The sequence below is a fragment of the Diceros bicornis genome, chromosome 28, assembly GCF_020826845.1.
Source record: "Diceros bicornis minor isolate mBicDic1 chromosome 28, mDicBic1.mat.cur, whole genome shotgun sequence".
Lineage (NCBI taxonomy): Eukaryota > Metazoa > Chordata > Mammalia > Perissodactyla > Rhinocerotidae > Diceros > Diceros bicornis.
In genome coordinates this window covers 32,828,783-32,850,455 of record NC_080767.1, presented here as the reverse complement: position 1 = coordinate 32,850,455, position 21,673 = coordinate 32,828,783, and the positions used below count along the sequence as shown (strand labels likewise).

At 48.5% G+C, this 21,673-nt stretch overlaps 1 protein-coding gene across 2 annotated transcripts in view; it reads right to left on the bottom strand.

The window, feature by feature from the left end:
• Positions 1 to 3,306, bottom strand: part of NEK6 (NIMA related kinase 6) — an 88,776-nt gene extending 85,470 nt beyond the window's left edge. The window contains exon 1 of one of the 2 annotated variants that reach the window (XM_058524006.1): positions 3,240 to 3,306. The gene's annotated coding sequence lies outside the window, so the exon portion shown is untranslated. Of the gene's footprint in view, positions 1 to 2,721; positions 2,804 to 3,239 lie in introns of those variants that run through there. The other variant, XM_058524008.1, reaches the window with a different exon arrangement.
• Positions 3,307 to 21,673: the final 18,367 nt, after the last annotated feature.

Genomic DNA, 21,673 nt, shown 5'->3' with positions numbered 1-21,673 from the left:
CAGAGATGGGGGTTTGGATCCTGACTCTGCTATTTGCCAGTTTATGACCCTGCCCAGGTTACTTAACCTTCCTGAGCCTACATCTTCCTCTCTGCAAGATCAGGATAACAATCCTGGACCTTAGCCCCGGGCCAGACGCACGTACACAGCAACTGTTACTTTCCAGGTTCAGTGGGAAGACTGGGTTCTGCTCAGTCAAGCCTGGCTTCAAATCCAGGGTCAACGGCATATTAGCACATAATCTTCACATTATTTAATCTCTCTGTGCCCCAGTTTCCTCATCTGTAAAATGGGCATCATGATTGTTCCCATCGCACAGTGCGGGTGAGTGGATTGAGCGGGACACGGCACTTAAAGCTTTCAGTACCCTTCGTGGCACATGGTATACCCTCAATAAATGGTGGCCACTGGTTGTAGCAATACTTTCATAAAATTACACACATTGTTTCATCCCTCTGAGCCCCGGTTTTCTCATCTGTAAAATGGAGACAGAATCCCCTACCTCCCAGTGAAAATTAAATGCATGGATGCCTGTTAAAGCACTCAGCACACAGTCTGTGCACCTTCAGAAGGCACATGTCATGCTCCCGGGGGAATGGAAAGAGGATGGGCGTGAAGTCAGGCAGGTGACAGGAATCTGTGTCCCAGGACACAGGCTTGACCCCTCTGAGCCTCAGTTCCTTGTGCACATAAAACCGAAAGCCATTCTCTGCAGGATGACTATCCTGCAGCCCTTCTCTCCGCACGCAGTGGGTGCTCCATAAATGTGACTTCTCTTTCCCTTTCCCTGTTCGTTCCTTGCTCAAAGCCACCAGCAGTGCCACCTGGCAAAGCCAGGAGCTCCGTTTCTTGAAACCCGAACGGCCCTAAATCCAGACCAACCTGGGCTGCTGCTTAAGTCTGAGACTCTGTCTTGTGAAGACAGAAACTACTTTTTAGTCATTTCCGAAGCAGACGGGACGCAGGGGCTGACAAACCACAGGGACCATTTTAAATCCTGGGCTTTTCTTCTGGGAAGTTAGGCAAGAACCTTCCCAAATGTTTGCCCGTGGGGCTCTCTGCCAGGGAGTGACTCATCCGCAGCTCCCCACAGGCATATTTTATTTGGGGGTGGGGGATAGAGGGAGGGCTTGGCCTTGCTGGGGGAAGGGGAGGCGGCATTTCCAGCAAATCCAGAAGGTGTTGTTTTTCATTTTTTAGGACAAAAAGAAAAAGAATGTGGGTCTTTTTTGTTTCCTTCCAGGTTTTGTTTGCTAAAAGACCACGTTCAAAGTTCACTCGGTAAGCTGCCGTGTTGGGAACAGGCGCCTCCAGCCAGCTCTGCATCCCTTTCAATGAAATTCTTCTTCCATTAACGCTACGGTTTTTAAATGGGCCTCCCAGGTTTGCCTGCGCAGACACTGAGCTCCTAAGACGACATTTTCCCCTCGGAAAGGAGAGCTGAATTTTGACAATTCAGAGGAACGAGGGAGCTCCAGACTTTCTGAAGTTTGCCTTAAAGCAATTAAGACTTTCGACTGCAGAGATTTTCAACGTTCATAAAGCCCCCAAAAACCTGTCAGTCAAACCTACAAGGACAGACCTTGGAAGACAGTGTCCCAAGCCTGCTGTGATCAATTTGTTATTGTCTCGGGGCTTTCACATGGAGCCCAGGCTGGATACAAATAAATCAGATGCATACGTATCTACTCAGGGAGGCAGGCAGAGGGAGACCCCCAGATACACAGACAAGCGACTCCAGACCCCTGGTCTCCCCGGGGGGTGAGCCCCCCAGGGAACCAGGGCCAGAGAGGGGCAAGAACAAAGCCAGGGGACCCAGAGGGCACTTAGGAAGAACTGAACACAAGTCCTCCAGTGCCAGGCCCATCACAGCCGCAGCCCAGCCTGTGCGCCCTGGAGTCCCACAGATGGTCCTGCCAGTGGCCCTGCCCCGGCCTGGCTCTGGGGCCACGCCCCCTGCCAGGCCCAGCAGGGATCTGTGGGTCTGACCTCTGGCTCTTCACTCACCAAACAAGGCCCGGCACCCACTGGGTGCCCGCCAGGCCTGCTTCTCTCCACGGGCCCCCTGCATGGGGGCCAGCTGTGGGCACATCACGTAGCAGGCCCGGTAGGCACAAAGGGGGGCCCTCAGCCTCCATAATAAACACACACACACACTCCTGGACACAAATTACACGCTCACATCCACATACACACACTTTTGTCCTCACAGGCTCACAAACGCGCACACAAATCACTTGTGAACACTCATGCACGTGCATGCACACACACATACTCCCTGAATCCACACAGAGTGGGTCACAAAATGAGAATACACGAGAAGCCCCTGGCACACTCCTTGGCACAGAGAACACACTCAGTAAACGGATAAGGGGGAGCCATGCCCATTCCCCCGCACTCGTTCACACCAAACAACACAACCCTGACACGCCGATGTGCACACGCACACACTCCTGCGAACACAGCCCCGGGGACAGCTGGACACGCCGCCCACGCACGCTTGGACGCACGGCCGCGGACACACTCAGACTCGCACGCTCACACGCGCCCCGACCTCACGCGTGCACAGCCGCCCGCTCTCCCCCGCGGAGCCCCGGGCGCGCGCGCGGGCACGCGCACCCCGCTCGGCCCGGGTGTGGGTGACGGCCCCGCGGCCCGGCCCCCGCCCCTTCCCCGGCCTGCGCCGGCCCGATCCGGCCGGCCCGGCCCCAGGCCACTCACCGGCGCGCGGGCGGGCTCGGCTGCCGGCGGGAGGCGCGGCGCGCGGACGGCGGGCGCCGGCGGCAGCGGCGGGTCCCACACGAGTCGGCGGCGCCGCGGCCGCACGCTCGTCCGCTCGGTTCCGCCGCCGCCTGCGCGGGCTCGCGCGCGCGCTCCCGCCCCTCCCCGCCGCGGGCCCGCGCCGCCCCCTGCGCTCGTGCGCGCTGCCGCCACGCAGGCTCGGGGGGCGCCCCCGCGGCGCCCTCGCCGCGCCGGGATCCCTCCACTGCCCCCAGCGTTTTGGGCAGCGAGTGGTCCGCTCAGCCGAGGCGCCCCCTCCCCGTTTCAGAGATGGGGAAACTGAGGCCCAAGCTCACACCGCGAGTCGGGCCCAGTATCTCCCCCTCTTCTCGGGCTCTAGACCCTTAGGGTTAGAGTCTGCACTCAGCCAACCCCGGGGACCCCTCCCACGCACTGTTGAGTACCCATCGCCTGACACTGCTCCCATCACAGCCCCGGTTGCACTGAAATGGGCTAACCAACGAGCGCTTATTTACGCCTGCTGAATGTGGGCACGAAGCAGGCTCCGAAAGTATGTCGATGTGGTGAAGGTGCTGCTCCCCGCCCTCAGCGCCAACGTCTCCCCGTCTGGCGCTCCCCGCTTCCTGTGGATCCCAGAACCAGCACGTCAATGTGCAGAGGTTTCTGGAAGAAGTCAGACTCCCCTAATGAATGCTTGTCACACCCTCTAAGGAGACAGTCTCCATGGGGGCCCAAGGGCAGCAGCTCAGTTCCCCGCCTCACTTCCTAAGGGGACCCGCCCCCCCCCGCCCCCCCAAAAGGGGACGCTCCTGGCTCGGACAGTTCCTGTTTCCACACTTGCTGCTTCTCCACCACATGCAAAACTGCCGGAACCAGAGACTGACACTGCCTGCCTGCCAGCTGCCCAGCTTGATCATAGCGCTGTGCTGGGTGCAGGCGGATGCCCGCTGGGCCTCGTTTGCCCGGTGAGTGAACATGTTTCCACTGGCTGTGAGCTATAACAATAATGTCACCCACTGAACCCCCGCTGTGTGCGGGACTCGCGGCTGCACGCTCTGCCTGCCTTGTGGTGTTCAGTCCCGCCGCTAGTCTCAGAAGGAGTCATTATGCTACTTTCGTGCCCATTTTACAGCAAACGAGGCTTAGAACTGAAGCTTAGAGAAGCAAATTCTCTTGCCCAAAGTCACCCAGCTGGTAAGTGGTTGAGCTAGAAGCTGGACCGCAGATTGTCTACTTCCAGTGCCTGTGTGCCTAATCTACGCAGTCTCACCTCATGAGCAGCATAGCTCTGGGCTGCTGGTGTAAGAAGGGGCAGACCGGGCAGCAGCCGATCCAGAGGAGCCAGCCCAGTCCAGCCCTTCCACGAACCAACAGGGATGAAATGGATCACTCTGCACATTGGTTAGCTGTTTAATTGGGGATCTGTTTACAACCTCACCTCGCATGATATACCTTGCAGTAAATGTCAGATAGATGAAGATTGAAGAGTTAAATATGAGAAATAAACATTGCAAAAAGTAATCGAAAGACAGAAGTTCTGAGACAGTGTGTTGCAGTGTTACTAGCGGATCAGTGATATTGGCTATACTCGTGCAGCAAACATTAGTTCATTCATTCATTCACCGGACACGTATCCACAAACGCCTTCTATGGGACGGGTACTATTCTAGGCACTGGGATATGCTCGCGAACAAAATATAACCCTGACTCTCTTAGGGCTTCCATCTGGGAGTGGGGGCTGGGAGGAAGAAAAGTACCTGGCATGATGAGGATAATAAGTCTGGTGGAGAAAATAAAGCAGAGAAGGGGGAGGAGAGCCCAGGAGCGCTTTTTCATAGCGGTGCTGGGAGAAGGCCTCTCTGATGAGGTGACATTTGAGCAGAGCCCTGTATGAGGGGAAGTGACTAGGACAGGCCCCATGCTCCGAGACCCGTCCTGGTACGCTACAGAGCAAGAACCTGAAATTCCCCTTTGAAGGAAACTCGGGGAGCAGCACCAGACCACTGGGGCCCTGGCAAGTATCTGTGTAAAACTCTACCATTTGCAAAGCCCCTTTCCAGCCTCACAGAGCCCCTGTAACAGGTACTCCTAGTGTCCTCATTTTCCAGTTAGGAAACGGAGGCCCAGAGCGGTCAAGCAATGTGCCCCAGGTCACACAGCCAGCCACAATCAACAGAGATGGGTCTGGCTGCAGGCCAGCTGATGGCTGCTGCTGAGTGCTAGGGGAATGAAGAAGTCCTTCCAGCCCCTTCCTTCCCTCTTGGACTATAATTCAGGAATGGGAGGGGGTGGCCCAGGCTTTTGCTGTAGGTTTCTAGAAACAGGAGGGTGCAGCAGCAGGACTGTGGGAGAGGGGATGGGAGAAGTCATCTCCACCCCGTTTTCCTGGCCTTCCTCCTCCTCGCCCCCTACTTCCTACCCTTTGGCCTGGTCCCAGCCCCTGGTGACATGCTGGGGGAAAAATAGGTTAAATTCTGCCCAGAGACCCTCCAGACTCCCTGCACTCCCCCCACTCTCCTGGCCAGGGCAGGGGGTGGAGGGAAAAGGTACGACGCAACCTGAGCCCCACTCAACTTTTGTTTTTAACTCAAAGGATTTTTCAGCGAGTCCCCAAATGAGTCACCTCGAAGAGGTGCTTCGCAAAATGACTCCCAGAATTAGAATCAACGTCTCCCTGCGCACGGGGCTGACACTTCCTCCCGCAGTGGCGTCTGTGACTCTGGTCTGGGAGAAAGGCGCTCTCTGTGCACCCCCCAGAGTTTCTGGATGAAGCCTGTGTCGTTTCATTATTTCTCTGCGTTAGGGGAAGGGCAGCCAGTCTTCCTGGGCATCTTCTCCGAGCCCGGCTCTGCGTGAGGCATTTCATTCTCGCAGTGTCCCTCCAGATGGGTCAGAATTTCTGTCTTACAGATGAAGAAGCTGAGGTTCAGAGAAGTCAGGTGGTTTGAACACAGCCAGGATCTGAACCCGGTTTACCCAAAGCCTCTATTCTTGTCAGTATTTGGGGGAGGGGTAGTGGGGGGGAAGGGGGGGTGAAGTATTAGAATCAGACCATGTTCCTTTGAAGGCCCTTGTCCAAATGTCTTCTCGCCAGCCTCCTGACAATAATTTTTGTGGGGGGCTAGTCTTGGTTTTCCCAGGAAGTCTGGTTTGTGCTTGTCGCCGGGGCATGATTATTAATAGCACCACTTTCACTCCAAAAGTGTCTCGATTTGGATAATTCACTTTAGGGTCGCCCTGGTTGTTTGCAAATGTCATCGTGTTGGGGGATTCAGATTTTATATTATATCAAATACAAAATGGGGGCCTCTTGTCTGCTGGACCTTCTCCGCATCCTGATGTGTGCATAGCTGACCAAGAACTTTCACAAGAGTTCATGGGGCTTTTTGGGAGCAGCAAACCCAGCTGGCTGGGGAAGGAATCAGGACTTGGGACTCCCTCCCACCCCAGCTCTGCCAGTCCCTTCCCCACTGGCCCCCAGCTATCTCCTTCTTTTCTCTGGAGGGAACCAGTGTTGCCAAACACACCGTTCCCAGACAGAGTGTTTTGTGTGAGTGTGTGTGTATATATGTGGGTGTATGTGTATTTTTTTTTCTTTTCCTATTTTTAGCCCAAGTGATAGTATCTGATCCACGCTGCTGAACACCTTGTGTTTTCTTCACTTCTTGGAGATCACTTCCTATCACTCCATGGACAGCTATTTCCTTTTTTATGACTGCATAGTATTTCAGAATATTTGTATTTAATCCACGTTTAGCAAGTACCTGCTCTGTGTACCATTCTAAGCAACTTGGGAGATAATGGAATTTTCAGCCACAGCCCCTGCCCTCAGGACTTACAGTCTGGTTGGGGGACAAGAAAAATAGAAAATATTGGAGGGATGTAGAAGAGCATTTTCTCCAATGGCCCCCAAGTTCATTTATGAGGTTTGGCTTTGGGGCTGATATATATATATTTTAATTCTTAGCTCCAGGTATCTGTAGGGTTGTTGAAAGAGTGCAGGCATGGGTTCTTTTGAGACTTGAAAACTCAAGTTGCAAGTTCGGGCCATCCGTCTCATTCTGGGCCTCAGTTTGCTCGTCTGTAAAATGGGGGCAGTCAGCCTCTGTCACAGGATTGCAGTGATCACATGAAATTGTATTCCTGAGAATACTTGGTGAAGAGTTAAATGCTGTGCTCCGGGGCTGGAAGATCTGCAGAGGCTAAGACGAGGCTCTAAGGCAGGGTACGTTAGTGCAGGTGTCCTGGCTCTTCCTGGTAAGCCTTTCATGCTTTGCTGATCCTGTGATACAGCCTGCTGAACAGTTCTCTCCTCCCACCTTTCACAGCTACGGTCACGAACTCCGAGTCCGCTACAGGCTTGACACGGTAGACCCAACACCCAGGAGGCCCCAGAATGTGGAAACAACACAGGTTAACCGTCTCAGGGAGGGCCTTCGGGGATTGTTATTCCGACTCTCACTTTACAGACGGGACCAGTTCAAGGCCATGCAGCCAGCAAGAGGCAGAAATGCACGCGGTAATGTCCCCACATCCCTGCCTCTCCCTCATTCCCTCCACCAGCCTCTGACACGTGCCGTTTCAACTAACAGATTCAAATCCTACCAACCCGCAGTGAGTACCAAGAACTGTGCCTTTCACGGACGTTCCCTCAGCTGACCTTCTCAACCACACTTTGAGGTAGTGATCATTGCCCATTTTGCAGATGTGGAAACTGAGGCTCAGAGACCGTTGATACTAAAATAACAAAGGAGTTGGTGCTATGTCAGCCCCCACAAGAGACCCTCAAAATCATGGTGCTCCTACATAAAAGAGTTGGCATTTGTGGCTACCGAGAGGCATCAGTCACGGAGACAGGAACTGTGGAAATGTCATTTTGGCCTCTGAAGGAGTTTTGTAAGCTCACGAAACACTGGGACGTGGACCCTGCTCTGCTTTCTGGATGCGTGTCGCCTCCTGATAGTGAGCTGAATGAGACTCTCTGGCTGTGGCTCTTCTTCTCTCCTCCCCTGGGGTCGGGGTGTGATGGGTTCACCTGTATCTGAGCCTGGCATAGGGAGGACACAAGATTCACAGTGTGACCAGAGGTCCCTGCCTGCCCAGGATGGTCCTGGGTCATGCCTGCTGTCCCAGCACCATCCATAACAGCGTCCCCTTTCACTCTCACAAGTGTCCTGGATTGGACAATAAATTATATGGCTGCCCTGTTATTCATGTCAAATGAAACAATAACTGGCCGGATGAATAAATAAGCAATCATCGCAGTTGAGGACTAAGTAATCTAATCGTGTCCTCTGCGCATCAGCTCTGGATATGGGGATCCATGTTCCCGATGAGAAAGTTTGCAGGTGAGAAAATTGATGCAGGGAGAGCTTACCCAATTTGTCTAAAACACAATTTAAGAGGGCGTCTGACGGGTCCAGAATCTCTGTTCCAACTCACTGTGCTTGGAACCAGCAGGGTCCCACGCTGGCCATATTTCTCCCCCAGGCGTCCAGGTATCCCCTTGGCTTTTGGGGGCAAGTGAGGAGGTCGAAGTGCCCTTCCTGAAACTCCTGGGGTATGTGGCTAGAGTGAGTCTCCTCTGAGCCTGAGGCCTCCCCTGCGTGCCCACCGGGGCTGGCTGCTCTCAGAGCAGACGGAGGCAAGGGGCCCCTGGATTTAAGGCTGATGACATCATCCCCCCGTCAATCTCAGATGCCCCCCAAAGGAGGGTGTGCCCCTGGTCTCTCAGCCCTGCCCCTGAGTTGCTGGGAGTGGGTGTAACTTTTCCGGGCTGCAGGACATGCCAGGCCTGTCTTGGGGGTGAGGGCAGGAAGACCCAGACAGAGACTGGCAAACAGGGATGGGAGTGGGGCGGAGGAGGCCAGGCAGGGAATCAGAGGAGATTTGGTTAGGTTTCTTTGAGAAGGGGCTTGCAGGGGTCTGGGCACCGCCACTCCCTCCCCCCAGCCTCAAACCAGCCCTCCCGACCAGGGGTGGCAACAGAGTGGGACTAACGCATCACCGGGAAAGGAAATCCATTTTCCCTCATTCAATGTTGTTCTGAGGGACCTGGTCCAGGGTGGCCTGGCTGTTTTGGGGTGATTCCCTTGAGGCAGAGTGTAAGGGTCGAGGGGCACCCTGGAGGAGGGGCAGTGAGTCTGGGGGCTCCGGAAACCCTGAAGCCAGAGGTGCACGTGGGCCTGCTCTGCTGCAAGCCCCAGGCGCTGGGCTCTGACCTGAGCTGCTCAGGCGGACCCCTGGGATAGGGGGCCATTTTGACCCCAGGCTTTCTGCCTGAAGCCAGTTGCCAAAAACCACAACCCTTGCTCTGCCATCAGCCCCCCAGGACTGGGCTGGGCCAGGCGGCCTTGGCAGGAACTCAGCCTCGAGCCAATCAGACCGGGCTTCAAAGCCCGCCTCTGCCGCCCACTAGCAGTGCGACTTGAACAAGTCACCTCACCAACCAGAGCCTCAGTTTCCTCATCAGGAAATTGGAGGTGATAAGATCTTTCTCAGCAGGTCATGATTAAGTGAAGACACCAAGCCAGCGCTTGGCTGAAAATAGTATTAGCTGTTTGTCAGGCTCAGAATCTAACATTTGACATTTGACATATGTCATTTCATTTAATCATCCCAACAAGCCTGTGAGGTGGGTGCCAGTGTTAACTCCCTTTACAGATACTTGTATCGCTGGGTATTTGCCTCAGTTTCCCTGCCTGACAAAAAAGGCTCAGAGAGGTAAAGTGACTTGCCCAAGGTCACACAGCAGGGAAATAGCGAAGCTGCAATTCGTGATGGATATGCAGATACCTTCAGCTGGCACAGCTAACCTCAGAGTCTCATCTGTAAAATAATGATACCATGAGTCACTTCCTACTTCTGGCAAATCCCATACTATATGCCTTTCTTTAAACAAAAAAACGTCCCTGATCTGTAGCGTTTGCTGATTTCCGTGGTGTGGAATGTCATGCAGTATTCTCACCGTATTAAAGCTACTAACAATTGCCTTGCAATTAATTCCCCAATATTTAACAACCAGCTCCGGCCAGCCAGTGCACACCAGCTCTAACATATCGCTGGTCCTCTCCATCCCCCTCTCCATGCCCTATAAAGGGGCGGCCCTGGTCGCAGTGCTTTAAGATGCAGTTTTCCTTTGCTGGGGAAGAAGGAAGGCAGCCAGCCTGGACTGGATACCTACTGTGTGCCAGGAACTGTGCCACTGCCTCCAAACCTAGGACCGCCTTTAATCCCTACGATAACCCTTCAATGCTGGTACTATGATCCCCATTTAATAGGTGAGAACACCGAGGCTCAAGACAGTAACATCCATGGGCCAAGGTCACCCAGGGAGTAAATGGCAGAGTCAGGACACAGACCCATCTGCCTGACAAGACTCTTTCCACTGAAGCAGGCTGTGTCCTAGGAGGTTTGAGTCTGACACGAGCAAGTCGTGGCCCCTCTCTGGGCCTCAGTTGCCCCATCGCTAAGGAGAGGAATTGGATAAATAAATTTCTAATGATCCTTTCAGGCTTAAATGAGTCACAAGTTTAAGATTCCAAGAGCATAGTGGGGTGGGGGTGGAGGCATACATCAATGGAATGAATAAGTCCCTGAAGGGAGGAATTTTGCATGTTAACCAGGGAGAGGTGGGTAAGAGGGCATATTTCCTACTGTACCGGGGACACCTGGACTTGGAGCCAGTGAGGTGCTGTGGAAGCAACCTGGGTTTGAACCCCAGTCCCTCCACTTCCTGGCTGTGTGACCCTGGGCTAGTAGCTTCATCTCTCTGGTTGTTTTTGGTCCTGCTAGTAGTCTGCCTTGTTCTGGAAGCCTGTAGGAGCAGTGAAAGGTTCCCATGCCAAAATATTTGCACCTGGTAGACGTGGCAAAAGTTCCTCTACCTTTAAAACTACGCTAACCCCTATTCTTCTCCAGCCCCATCGCCCCAAGTGGATTTAGCAAAAGCCAACGCTCTTTGCTCCCCAGCGTGGAAGCCGAGAGCAGCTGAAAGGGGAAGGGGAGGCCTGAGGTTTCTGTTTCCAGCGAAGGCAGAAGCCAAGCCTCTCCCCGCCCCTCCACCGATCGGGCCCACCTCCCTCTGGCCTGCAGCGACTGGTTGGTCTTCTCAGGTTTCTGAAAGCCTGTGTTCCCAGAGGAGGCATTAAGGCTGGAGGAATGTAGACCCGGGTGTGACGCCTTGAGGGGGCTGTGCGGAGCAGCAGTCTGGGGGAGTGCCCCCCCATCCCGCCAGCTGCGTCCCAGCCCAGCCCCCACTGGAGAGGAAGAGAGAGGAAGCGGAAAGGAAACCAATCCAGCAGGCTCTCGGAGGAGTTCCTGCGCTCTCAGAGGTTAAGAATGCCTGTGTGGGGAGGGGTGGGGAGTCAGGAGGGCTCAGACCACTTGGAGAGCACGAAGAACTGATTCGTTTGGGGGCTGGAGACAACCGTGGACTGGGTCCCAGTGCAAGGGTGCTTGTCGGTGAATATGGAAGGGGACGGACATTTACTGAACGACTATCGCTTTCGAAGCATCGTGAAGCCTCTTTACCTGCAGAACCCAACGGTAATTGAGCCTTCCCGCCCACAGCCCAAGACCAGTCTCAGCAGGGAGTCTGCTCCAAGAAAAAAATGAAGCAACCAACCAGCAAACAAATGCATGAGACTAAAAAAAATTATCCAACCCAAATCCAATTCTCAAACTGCTGCAAAGCAAGGCAGCTCTTTACCGAAGTTCTGGAATACTGGAGAGGGGAGCTAAAGGAATCAGCACGTCCTGCAGAAAACTGCCCAGATCCAGCTCGACACATCACGCCCGCTCTCCAAAGGTTGCTTCTCCTGGCACCGGCTCCTTTCCCTCCTCACCTCTCTCTCTCCTTGCTTTCTGCACCTCCTCTCGTCACCAGGGGTCACAGATGCACTGACTTTTGGCTGTTTATTACTAACAGTGCCCCCTTTCATGCTCAAAAGTGTCCTGGGAGGAGAGTAAGTGACATGGCCTTCCTCCTCACTCCCCACTGACCTCCCGCGTCAGTAGAGGACCAGCAGCTGAGCAGGCTTGCAGGCAAAGGACGCTCTTAGAAGAGAGGGAGGGAGCAAGGCCCTTCTGCTGCCACTTTCACTGTCTTGTCTCCAGCACCCCAGAGTTTTCTCTTTTATTCTGTGCAATATTGACCTTGACAATCGAGTCCGCATTCTATCCATGAGGAAATGGAGGCCCAGAGCTTGACACTTGCTCTGAATCAAACATCAATCCATTCCAAAGTTGAGACTCAAACTCACCTCTGCCTGAGTCCTAATCCCTCACATTTCCCACGAGGCCAGGAAGGGTGAATGGCAGGAGGGGAGCAGCGTGGCACATTCTTAATTTCTAAGGGAGAAATCAACAAGCTCCCTCATGCTACATCTGGGAACCCTGTGGCCCAGAGAGAGTTGTGCCTTACTCAAGATCACACAGCATGAAAACAGCAGAGCTTGTGCTAGAAGCAGGCTCCTTGCTGCTCCAAGTAGATGTCATGGGCCTGGGATGGGAGTAGTGTCCAGACCCTGGAAGCTCCCACTGCAATGCCTGTTCATCAGGGTCACTGGTGTGGAATGCCACATCAGAAGTGTCCTGTGTCGGGGCCGACCCAGTGGCACAGCGATTAAGTTCACGCTCTGCTTCGGCAGCCCGAGGTTCACAGGTTCGGATCCCAGGCACGCACTGTTGCACCACTTGTCAAGCCATGCTGTGGCGGCATCCCATATAAAGTAGAGGAAGATGGGCACAGATGTTAGCCCAGGGCCAATCCTCCTCAGCAAAAAAAGAGGAGGGTTGGCATCAGAAGTTAGCTCAGAGCCGATCTTCCTCCCAAAAAAAAAAGAAAAGAAAGAAAAAAGAAGCGTCCTGTGTCATCCAAACTTAGTTTGGTGTTTAAGACCCTGTCTTCTCTGCCCCCTCCCCCATGTGCATCCCCTGCTCCAGCCATCCAGTTCTAAGCATACTCTGCTTTTTCTGGTCATCAGGCCTTAGCACATGCTGTTCCTTCTGCCTGGAGTGCCCTTTTTTCCCACTTGTCTGAAGAACTCTTATTCATCTGTGAGAACCCAAATCAAATGCCCCTTCCCAGGGCATTAATAAGCACGCCGATGGGTCCTATGGATTGTTTACAGCTAGTGTCTTTTCTGATTGGTCAGGGCCCATGACAAGCTGGTTGTTAAATATTTAGACTCTCCCCCAGCTTCTCCCGCTGTGAAATCTTCCCCGACCCTAGGCAGGGTCATCCTTCCGTCTCCTGGGGGCCCTTGTGCAACCTACTGCTGCAGTACTTATCCCGCTGGTTGGCTGGGTGCTGCCTCCTCCCTAGACCGTGAGCTCCGGAAAGGCTGGGACCATAACTTGTCCATCACAGCACCTCCCCATGCTACCAGTACCCAGGCAGGGTGCTTGCACTTTGGGCACAGGTTCTGCTCCTTGGGGGTGACTGCCAGGAGCTGGAAGAGCGCCAAGAAACCTCACACAGCTCCCATTCCTTGGGGGGAGGTGCTTCCTATTGTATGTGCTCTCATATCAGCCCATCCTTTCTATCTGATGTGTATTGGTCCCACTTTACAGATGGAGAAACCAAGGCAGAGAGAGGTGAAGAGACTTGGTCACGTAAGTGACGGGACTGGGATTTGAACCCAGGTCTCAGCCTCAAGTTCCTGCTCTCTCCATGCAGTCTCTCAATCCTGGGCAGCCCTGTTTGGGCCAGGACAGTCTCAGCTTGGGGGACTTTCCCCCAGCCTGCCAGAACTCTACTCAGGACAGTGAGGGGCCAATGTATGCAGACTTACTCCAGCCACCTGCAAGGGCCTGAGGCCGGGAGGGCCACATAAGATGGACTGACTCTTTGCCCCGAGGCCCCCTTCTGAGGCTTCCAAGTCAAGCCTGACCTTGGCTGCCCTTGACAGAAATTCCAGATAAGGATACTAGGAAGCAGTTCTGCAGACGATGTGGGGCTTTCCAGGGCAAACCAAAAAGAGAAGACACGAATGACCCTCGCACAGGGTCACGTTAGCACTGATCCCTTAGAAGATCCTCTCTGTCCCAGATGCCACCCACGTCCAACTCTTTGTTACTCTCAAGGAGACTTCAAGGTGGCTTGCTGAGATCAGCCCCAAGCCTTGAGTCCTGAGATCTGGGTTCCAATCCTGGCCCCAGGGCTTAACTTGCCCTGTGACCTTGGCAAGCCACTTCACCTTTTTGACCCTTGCTGGCTTTGTCTGTAAATTAAGGGATTGTTGGGAAAGTTAAAGGGGATAATAAGCACCAAGTGCCTGGCATAGGGTTGAAATTCCATCTATAAATGGGGATTGAATCGGAGTCTAAAATATCCTTGTCTCTCTGGAGAAAGTCCCTCGTTTCCTTCCCTGAAAGTCTTGGTAACCCACAAATTCCCCAGGTGAAACCACCACGCCCCCTTGCCTTAACTGAATCGGGTTTGACCTAAGGCTCCGTGGGTGGGGAAAGCACAGTCCCCCTTTCCTTTCTGCCCGGAGCCCTTTCCTTTCAAGGCCACGTAGGAGGCCCTGGGCCTCTTTTCGATGAGATTATTGTTGGAGAGAAAGTCCCTGTACTCTGAAAACCGTCGACATCGGAGTCCTGCCACCTCTGCCTCCACATGGTTTGGACTAACTTTTCAGAATTTGGCTGAGCTCAATATATGAAAATTCCAACTGATTGAACCCAAAAGTCATGCCTGAGGAATCGCTGCTGGATTGATTTAAGTAGTCAGCTCCCCTGTGTATATGGTAAATGGGTCTCCCTTTATAGAATTTCAAACTACACACAACTTCTCCGACACCCCCGTAGAGCCAAATCAAGTAGGGTCTACCAGAAGTCCTACCATGTTCTGGAAGCCACCTCAGCAGGCATTTCAAATGGAAGCTTCTACCCTAAGCCTCACAGATCACGAAGCCAGCTCACACCCAGAATCTCACCTACAACTGGCAGAAGCTTATTGTCTCCATTTTCCAATCGGAGAAACTGAGGCGCACAGGGCGGAGGTGGCTCACCTCAACTCCTGCATGGAGTTAGGACCAAACGGGACTAGGCTGACCTCTCCTGGTGTCCCCGTGCACTCTCAAATCTTAAGGCAGAGTTTGTGACCTTTCCTCTAGCTCAGAAAGAGTCTCCTGGTGATTTCTCTCCTCTGGGCTCCCTACCACCAACAGGGTGACATCCCAGTCTGGAGAATGACAGCCTGGTGTTCTGGCATCTGCCGACTTCTCCAGCCCCACTGCCGGCATTCCCCTTGTGTCCCAGCTTCACGTGACATCCCTCCTGTCCCCTGAATGTGACTTAGAATTGTCGCCCATGTTAACCCCTCTGCCTCGAAGCTGCTAATGTGGGTGGGGATGGTGGTGACACGAGGATGAAAGTCACAAATAGGTGAGTGTGCACCAGTGCTGGACTAGGATGAAGCAAGCTAGATGCCCAAGGTGGAAAATGTAAGGAGACGCGTCCTCAATAAGTTAAACATAGAATTAGCATATGACCCAGCAATTCCACTCCCTGGTGTACACCCCAAAGAATTGCAAACAGGTGTTCAAACAAAAACTGGTACGTGAATGTTCATGGCGGCTGTTCACAATAGCCAAAAGGTGGAAACAATTAAAATGTCCATCGACAGATGAGTCGATTAAACAAAATGTGGTGCATCCATACGGCGCATTATTAGAGGGCCATAAAAAAGAAGGCAGTACTGGTTCATGCTACAACATGATTGAACTTTGAAAACATTATCCTAAGTGAAAGAAGCCAGTCACAAATGGCCACATAGTGTGTGATTCCATTTACGTAAAATGTCAGAATAGGCAAATCTATAGAGACAAAAAGCAGATTAGTGGTTGCCAGGGGCTGCGAGAGGGGGAAACGAGGAGGAGTGACTGCTTAATGGGTACGGAGTTTCCTTTTGAAGTGATGAAAATGCTTCTGGAACTAGATGTGGTGTTGGTTCCACAACATTGTGAATGTACTCAAAACCACTGAATTGTATGCTTGAAAATGGTTTCAATGGTAAATTTCATATTGTACATATTTCACCACAATAAAAAAAAATGTAAGGAAGCACTCACTTGCAGATGCTGACTTGCACACCCTGAGGGTGAGCGCCTTCTCACATTTTGGGCCCTGGGTGACTCACTTGCCTCCCCTAACCCTGGTCCTGGTGTCCCCAGCCTCCACCATGGATAAGAGAATTCTGTGTTTGCTCTGTAACTTCTCTTCTGCCTATCACACCCCCGGAGAATCCTTTCTTTGGCAGTTCTGTTCGTGGGCTGATGCATAACAAGGACATTTGGTAAAAAGAGGTAGAGATAAGGAACTAGCAACAAGAATTGCTTAAAAACATCCAAGAGGGGCCAGCCCAGTGGTGTGGTGGTTAAGTTCGAGCACTCCGCTTTGGCGGCCTGGGGTTCATGGGTTTGTATCCCTGGTGCAGACCTACATACCCCTCAACAAGCCATGCTGTAGTGGCGTCCCACACACAAAATAGAGGAGGGTCGGCACAGATGTTAGCTCAGCAACAGTCTTCCTCAAGCAAAAAGAGGAAGATTGGCAACAGATGTTAGCTCAGGGCCAAACTTCCTCACAAAAAAAAAAAAAAAAAAGAAAAAACAGATAGCCAAGAAATACTTATTGGAGAAAGGAAATGGAGAGGGAGAGGAAAGAGAAGAATTGCCAGCTTTTTAAACAGCTTTATTGAGAGATAATTCACATACCATACAATTCACCCATTCAAAGTGTACAATCAATGGTTTGGAGTATACAAAGGCTACCAACTTCCTGTTGTAAGATGAATAAGTTCTGGGGATCTAAACTACAGCATGGTGACTATAGTTAATAATACTGTACTGTATAGTTGAAAGTTGCTAAGAGAGTAGATCTTAAAAGTTTTCACCACTCACACAAAAAAAGGGTAACTAGGTGAGGTGATGGATGTGTTAACTAACCTTATTGTGGTAGTCATTTTTTAATATTTGTATATATATATCAAGTCAATTATATCTCAATAAAGCTGGAAACAAAACAAATTTTAAAAATGGCTTTTAGTAGAGTCACAGACATGTGCAGCTATTACCACAGTCAATTTTAGGACCTTTTATCACCAAAAGAAAAACCATTCTCCGCTCCCGAGCCTTTGGCCATTGCTTCGAGGAGTCAGGGTCAATGTCCATGCCTTTGGGGATGGGGAATCTCTGGAAGGAGGGAGTGAGGCCAAAACCAGGATGGAGCACGGCAGCAAAAGACCCTGAACAGTCATGGGGTGGAGGGGCGTTTGGTTCGACCACTGAAGAGAGCACCCTCACAATCTTTAGTAACGGCGAAGATTCGCGTGCCTGACGACCCAGCAGTTCCACTCCTGGTTTAAATCCTTGAGAGACTTCGGCATTTGTGCACAGGAAAACTAAGCAAGGGCGTTGGCTGCAGCAGTTTGTGGTAGGAGGAGAAAAGGAAACAATGTAAGTGTCCCTCAACAGGGAAAAGGGTAAATGCATTGTGGAACGTGCCCACAGTGGGCTGTCATACGACTGAAAACGAATGCCTGCATGTGCACGAATCAACATGGACACGTGTCAAAGACATGACGTTGTATGAAAAAAATCAAGTCGTCAAAGAATGTGTACAGTCTGATACTCTATATGCAAAATTTTATCCTACAGAAACAATCATATGTAATTAACTTTTTATTTTGTCACAGTTTCAGACAGAGAGAAGTTGCAAAATAGAACAAAGAATTTCCGTATTCTTTCAGATTCCCCAAATGTTAACATTTTACCACATTTCCTTTATCACTCTCCCCCCAATATGAGCATATATATGTGTGTATGTGTATATATATATCTGCTTTATCATTCTTCCCCCTTCGGTCTCTCTGCGGGTATACAGATATAGATATATATACTCAAAGATACATATATATATATATATATACACACACACACACACTCACACACACACACACAAACACATACACACGTACATATACATGTGGGAGGTGTGTTTGTGTGTATGTATACATATTACTATTTTTCTCTGAGTCGTTTGAAAGTCAGATTTATTGAGATATAATGTACATATAATCAATTTATTCTTTCTAAGTGTAGGGTTTAATGAGTCTTGAAAAGTGAAAACAGTCTTGTAACCACCACCACACTCGAGATACAGAACATTTCCATTACCCCAAAAGCTCCTTCGTGCCCTCTTGTAGTCAGCCCGCTCCCCCAACTCCCAGTTGCTGACAACCACTGATCTGGTTTCAGTTCCTATAGTTTTGTGTTTTCCAGAATGTTATATAAGTGGAACCATACAGTGCAAGCCTTTTATGTCTGAAATCTTTAATCAGCATAATTCTTTTGAAATATCTCATGAATGTTTTTCCATGTTTCAGTAGTTCTTTGTGTTTAATTGCTGAGTTGTATTCCATTGTAGAGATGTACCAAAATTTGTTTATCCATTCACCAGTTGATGTGCATTTGGGTTGTTTCCAGTTTTTGACTGTTATGAATAAAGCTGCTATGAATATTTATATACAAGTTGTATATGGACATGTGTTTTTATTTCTCTTGAATAAATACCGGGGCTAAGATTGTTGTGTCATATAGTTAGCTATATAAGAACCTGCCAAACTATTTTCCAATGTGGTTGTACAATTTTGCATTCCTGCCAGCAATGTATGTTTCAGTTGCTCCACATCCTCATCAGCACTTGGTATTGTCAGTATTTAAAATTTTAGCCACTCAGCTGTGTAGTGCTAACTCATGGTGGCTTTAATTTGCATTTACCTGCTTGATAATTGTGTTGAGTACTGCATGCCGTTATTTGCCTTCTATATGTCTTCTTTGGAGAAGTGTCTCTTCAAAGCTGTTGCCCATTTTATTATTGGGTTTTTTTTTGTCTTATTATTGAGTTACAAGTTCTTTTTAAATTCTGGATACCAGTTCTTTATCAGACATTTTCTCCCAATTTTTGTTTGTCTTTTCATCTTCTTAACCGTGACTTTCACAAAGCAGAAGTTTCTCATTTTGAGGAAGTCCAATTTATCAATTTTGTTTTTTATGGTTTGTGCTATTTGCATGCTAAGAAATCTTTATCAATATCACAAAGATATTTTTCTATATTACCTTCTAGAAGTTTTATAGTATTATATTATACATTAAGTCTATGATCCATTTTGAATTAATTTTTATATATTGTGAAAGTTAAGGGATGAGGTTCTTTTTTTTTTGGATATGGATGTCTGATTGTTTCAGCACCATTTCTGGAAAAGACTATTCTTGTTCTATTGAATTACCTTGGTCTCTGTCAAAAATCAACTGACCATATGTGTATGAGCCTGTTTCAGGATTTTTATTCTGTTCAATTGATCCATAGGTCTAAACTTATGCCACTATTACACTGTCTTGCTTACTATAGCTTTATATTAAGTCTTGAAATAAGGCACAATGAGTCCCTCAATTTCGTCTTTCTTTTTCAAAATTGTTTTGGCTATTCCAGGTCCTTTGCCTTTCCATATATAATTTAGAATCAGTTTGTCAATATCTACAAAAAAACCTACTGGGATTTTGATTGGGATTGTGTTGACTCTGTAAATCAATTGAGGAAGAATTATCTTAAAGTATTGTGTCTTCTGATCCATGAACATGGTATATCTCTCCATTTATTTAGGTCTTCTTTGACGTCTCTTGGCAATGATTTTCAGTTTTCAGTGTACAATCCTATTTCATTAAATTTATCCCTTAGTTTTTCATGTTTTTGATGCTATTGTAAATGGTATTGGTTTTTAATTTTTATTTCAAAATTTTTATTACCAGTATATAGAAATACAATAGATCTTTGCATATTAGTCCCGTATCTTGCAAACTTGCTAAATTCACTCATTATTTCTATTAGCTTTTTAGTGGATTTTTGGGATTTTTCTACATAGATGACCATGTTGTCTATGAATAAATACAGTTTTACTTATTCCTTTCCACTCTGTTTGCCATTTATTTATTTATTTATTTATTTGTTGTTTTATTGTACTGGCTAGGACATCCAGTACATTGCTGAATAGAAGCGGTGACATTGACTATCCTTGCATTGTTCCTTATCTCAGAGGGAAAGCATTCAGTCTTTGACCATTAAGTATGGTGTTAGTTGTAAGTTTTTCTGTAGATGCTTTTTATTAGATTGTGTAAGTTCCTTTCTATTCCTTGTTTGCTGAGAATTTCTTTTTTCTATCATGAATGAATTTCAAATTTTGTCAGGTGCTTTTTCTGAATCTATTGAAATGATAATATGTTTTTTCTTTCTAAATCTGTAGATATGGTGAATTACATTGATTGATTTTTAAATGTTAAACCAACCTTGCATTCCTGAGATAAACCCCTCTTGGTCTTGTTGTATTATTCTTTTTATATGTTTCTGGATTTTATTTTCTAATATTTTGTTGAAGTTTTTCTACCTATATTCATGAGGGACATAGGTCTATAGTTCTCTTTTCTTATAAGGGCTTTGTCATGTTTTGGTATCAGACTAATTCTGAACTCAGAATTAGTTGAGGAGGTGCCCTCTCTTTTTAAAAGAGTTTGTGTAAAGTAATATTATTGTTTTTCTTAAATGAATTTAACTTGGAGAATTTACCAGTGAAGCCATCTGGACCTGGGAATTTTTTCATGAGAAAGTATTTTTAGCTATTAATTCATATCCCTCAATAAATATAGGATCATTTGGGTTATCCATTTCTTCTTGAGTAAGCTTTGATAGCATGTGTCTTTCAAGGAATTTGCCTATTTCACCTAAATTGTCAAATTTATGGTCATAAAGCTGGGCATAACATTCTCTTATTATCTTTTTAATGTTCCTAAGATCTGTAGGGAATTACTACTTTTCATCTTTGATATTTGTAATTCATGTCTTTCTTTTTTTCTGGTCAGTTTGGCTAGAGGTTTATCAATTTTGTTGACATTCTTGAGAAGCCAGTTTGTGGTCTTATTTATTTTTCTCTATTATTTTCTGTTTTATATTCTCTGGTTTCTACTTTGATCTTTATTTCCTTTTTTCTGCTTGCCTTGGGTTTAATTTGCTCTGCTTTGTCTAGTTTCTTAAGATAGAAGCTTAGATAATTAATATTGGAACTTCTTTTCGAATATATCCATTTAATACTATAACTCTACCTCTATGATCTGCTTTAGCTGCATCATGCAGACTTTGATATGCTGTGTTTTCATTGTCATTCAGTTCAAAATATTTTCTAATTTTTCTGTGATTTCTCTTCGCATATTATGTACCAATGCATACAGGTATACTAAAAGTTAAAACAAAATTCATAGATGAAAATGGTACACAATAGCTTCCAGAAGGGGCTTCTCCCTGAGAGTGAGGCATAGATGGAAAAAGGATGGGAAAGTGGTAGATATTAACAATGCTCACCAACATTTCAGTTCTCTTCTTCTGAGCACATGAGAGGATTAGACTTCACTGCCCCTTTGAAGTCGGACATGGACACATGACTTGCTTTAGTCAATGAAACAGGAGAAGAAGGGACTTTTGCCGCTTCTAAATGGAAACATCTAAGAGTGAACATGTGACTCTTCACGTTCCCTTCCCTGCACGGTGAACCCTGAAATCTCTTGTTGAGATCACACCTTCATGAAATGGTGGAGTATCCATCAACCTGGGTTCCTGAATGACTACAATGAATACACCTCTCTCCAGTCAATCCTCATTGGACATGGAGAATGAGAGAGAAACAGACCTTTGTTACTTAAAGCTACTGAGATTTGGGGACTGTTCATTACTACTGCATAACCTAGCCTTTCCTAACTAAAATAAGGAGATTTGATTGTATTTGTAATCGTTTTTTTAAATTTTTTGCAAATCTGAAGATTCATTTTTTAACGTGGGTAGTTGGTACATGAGTGTCAAATAATTTTCTATAGTTTCT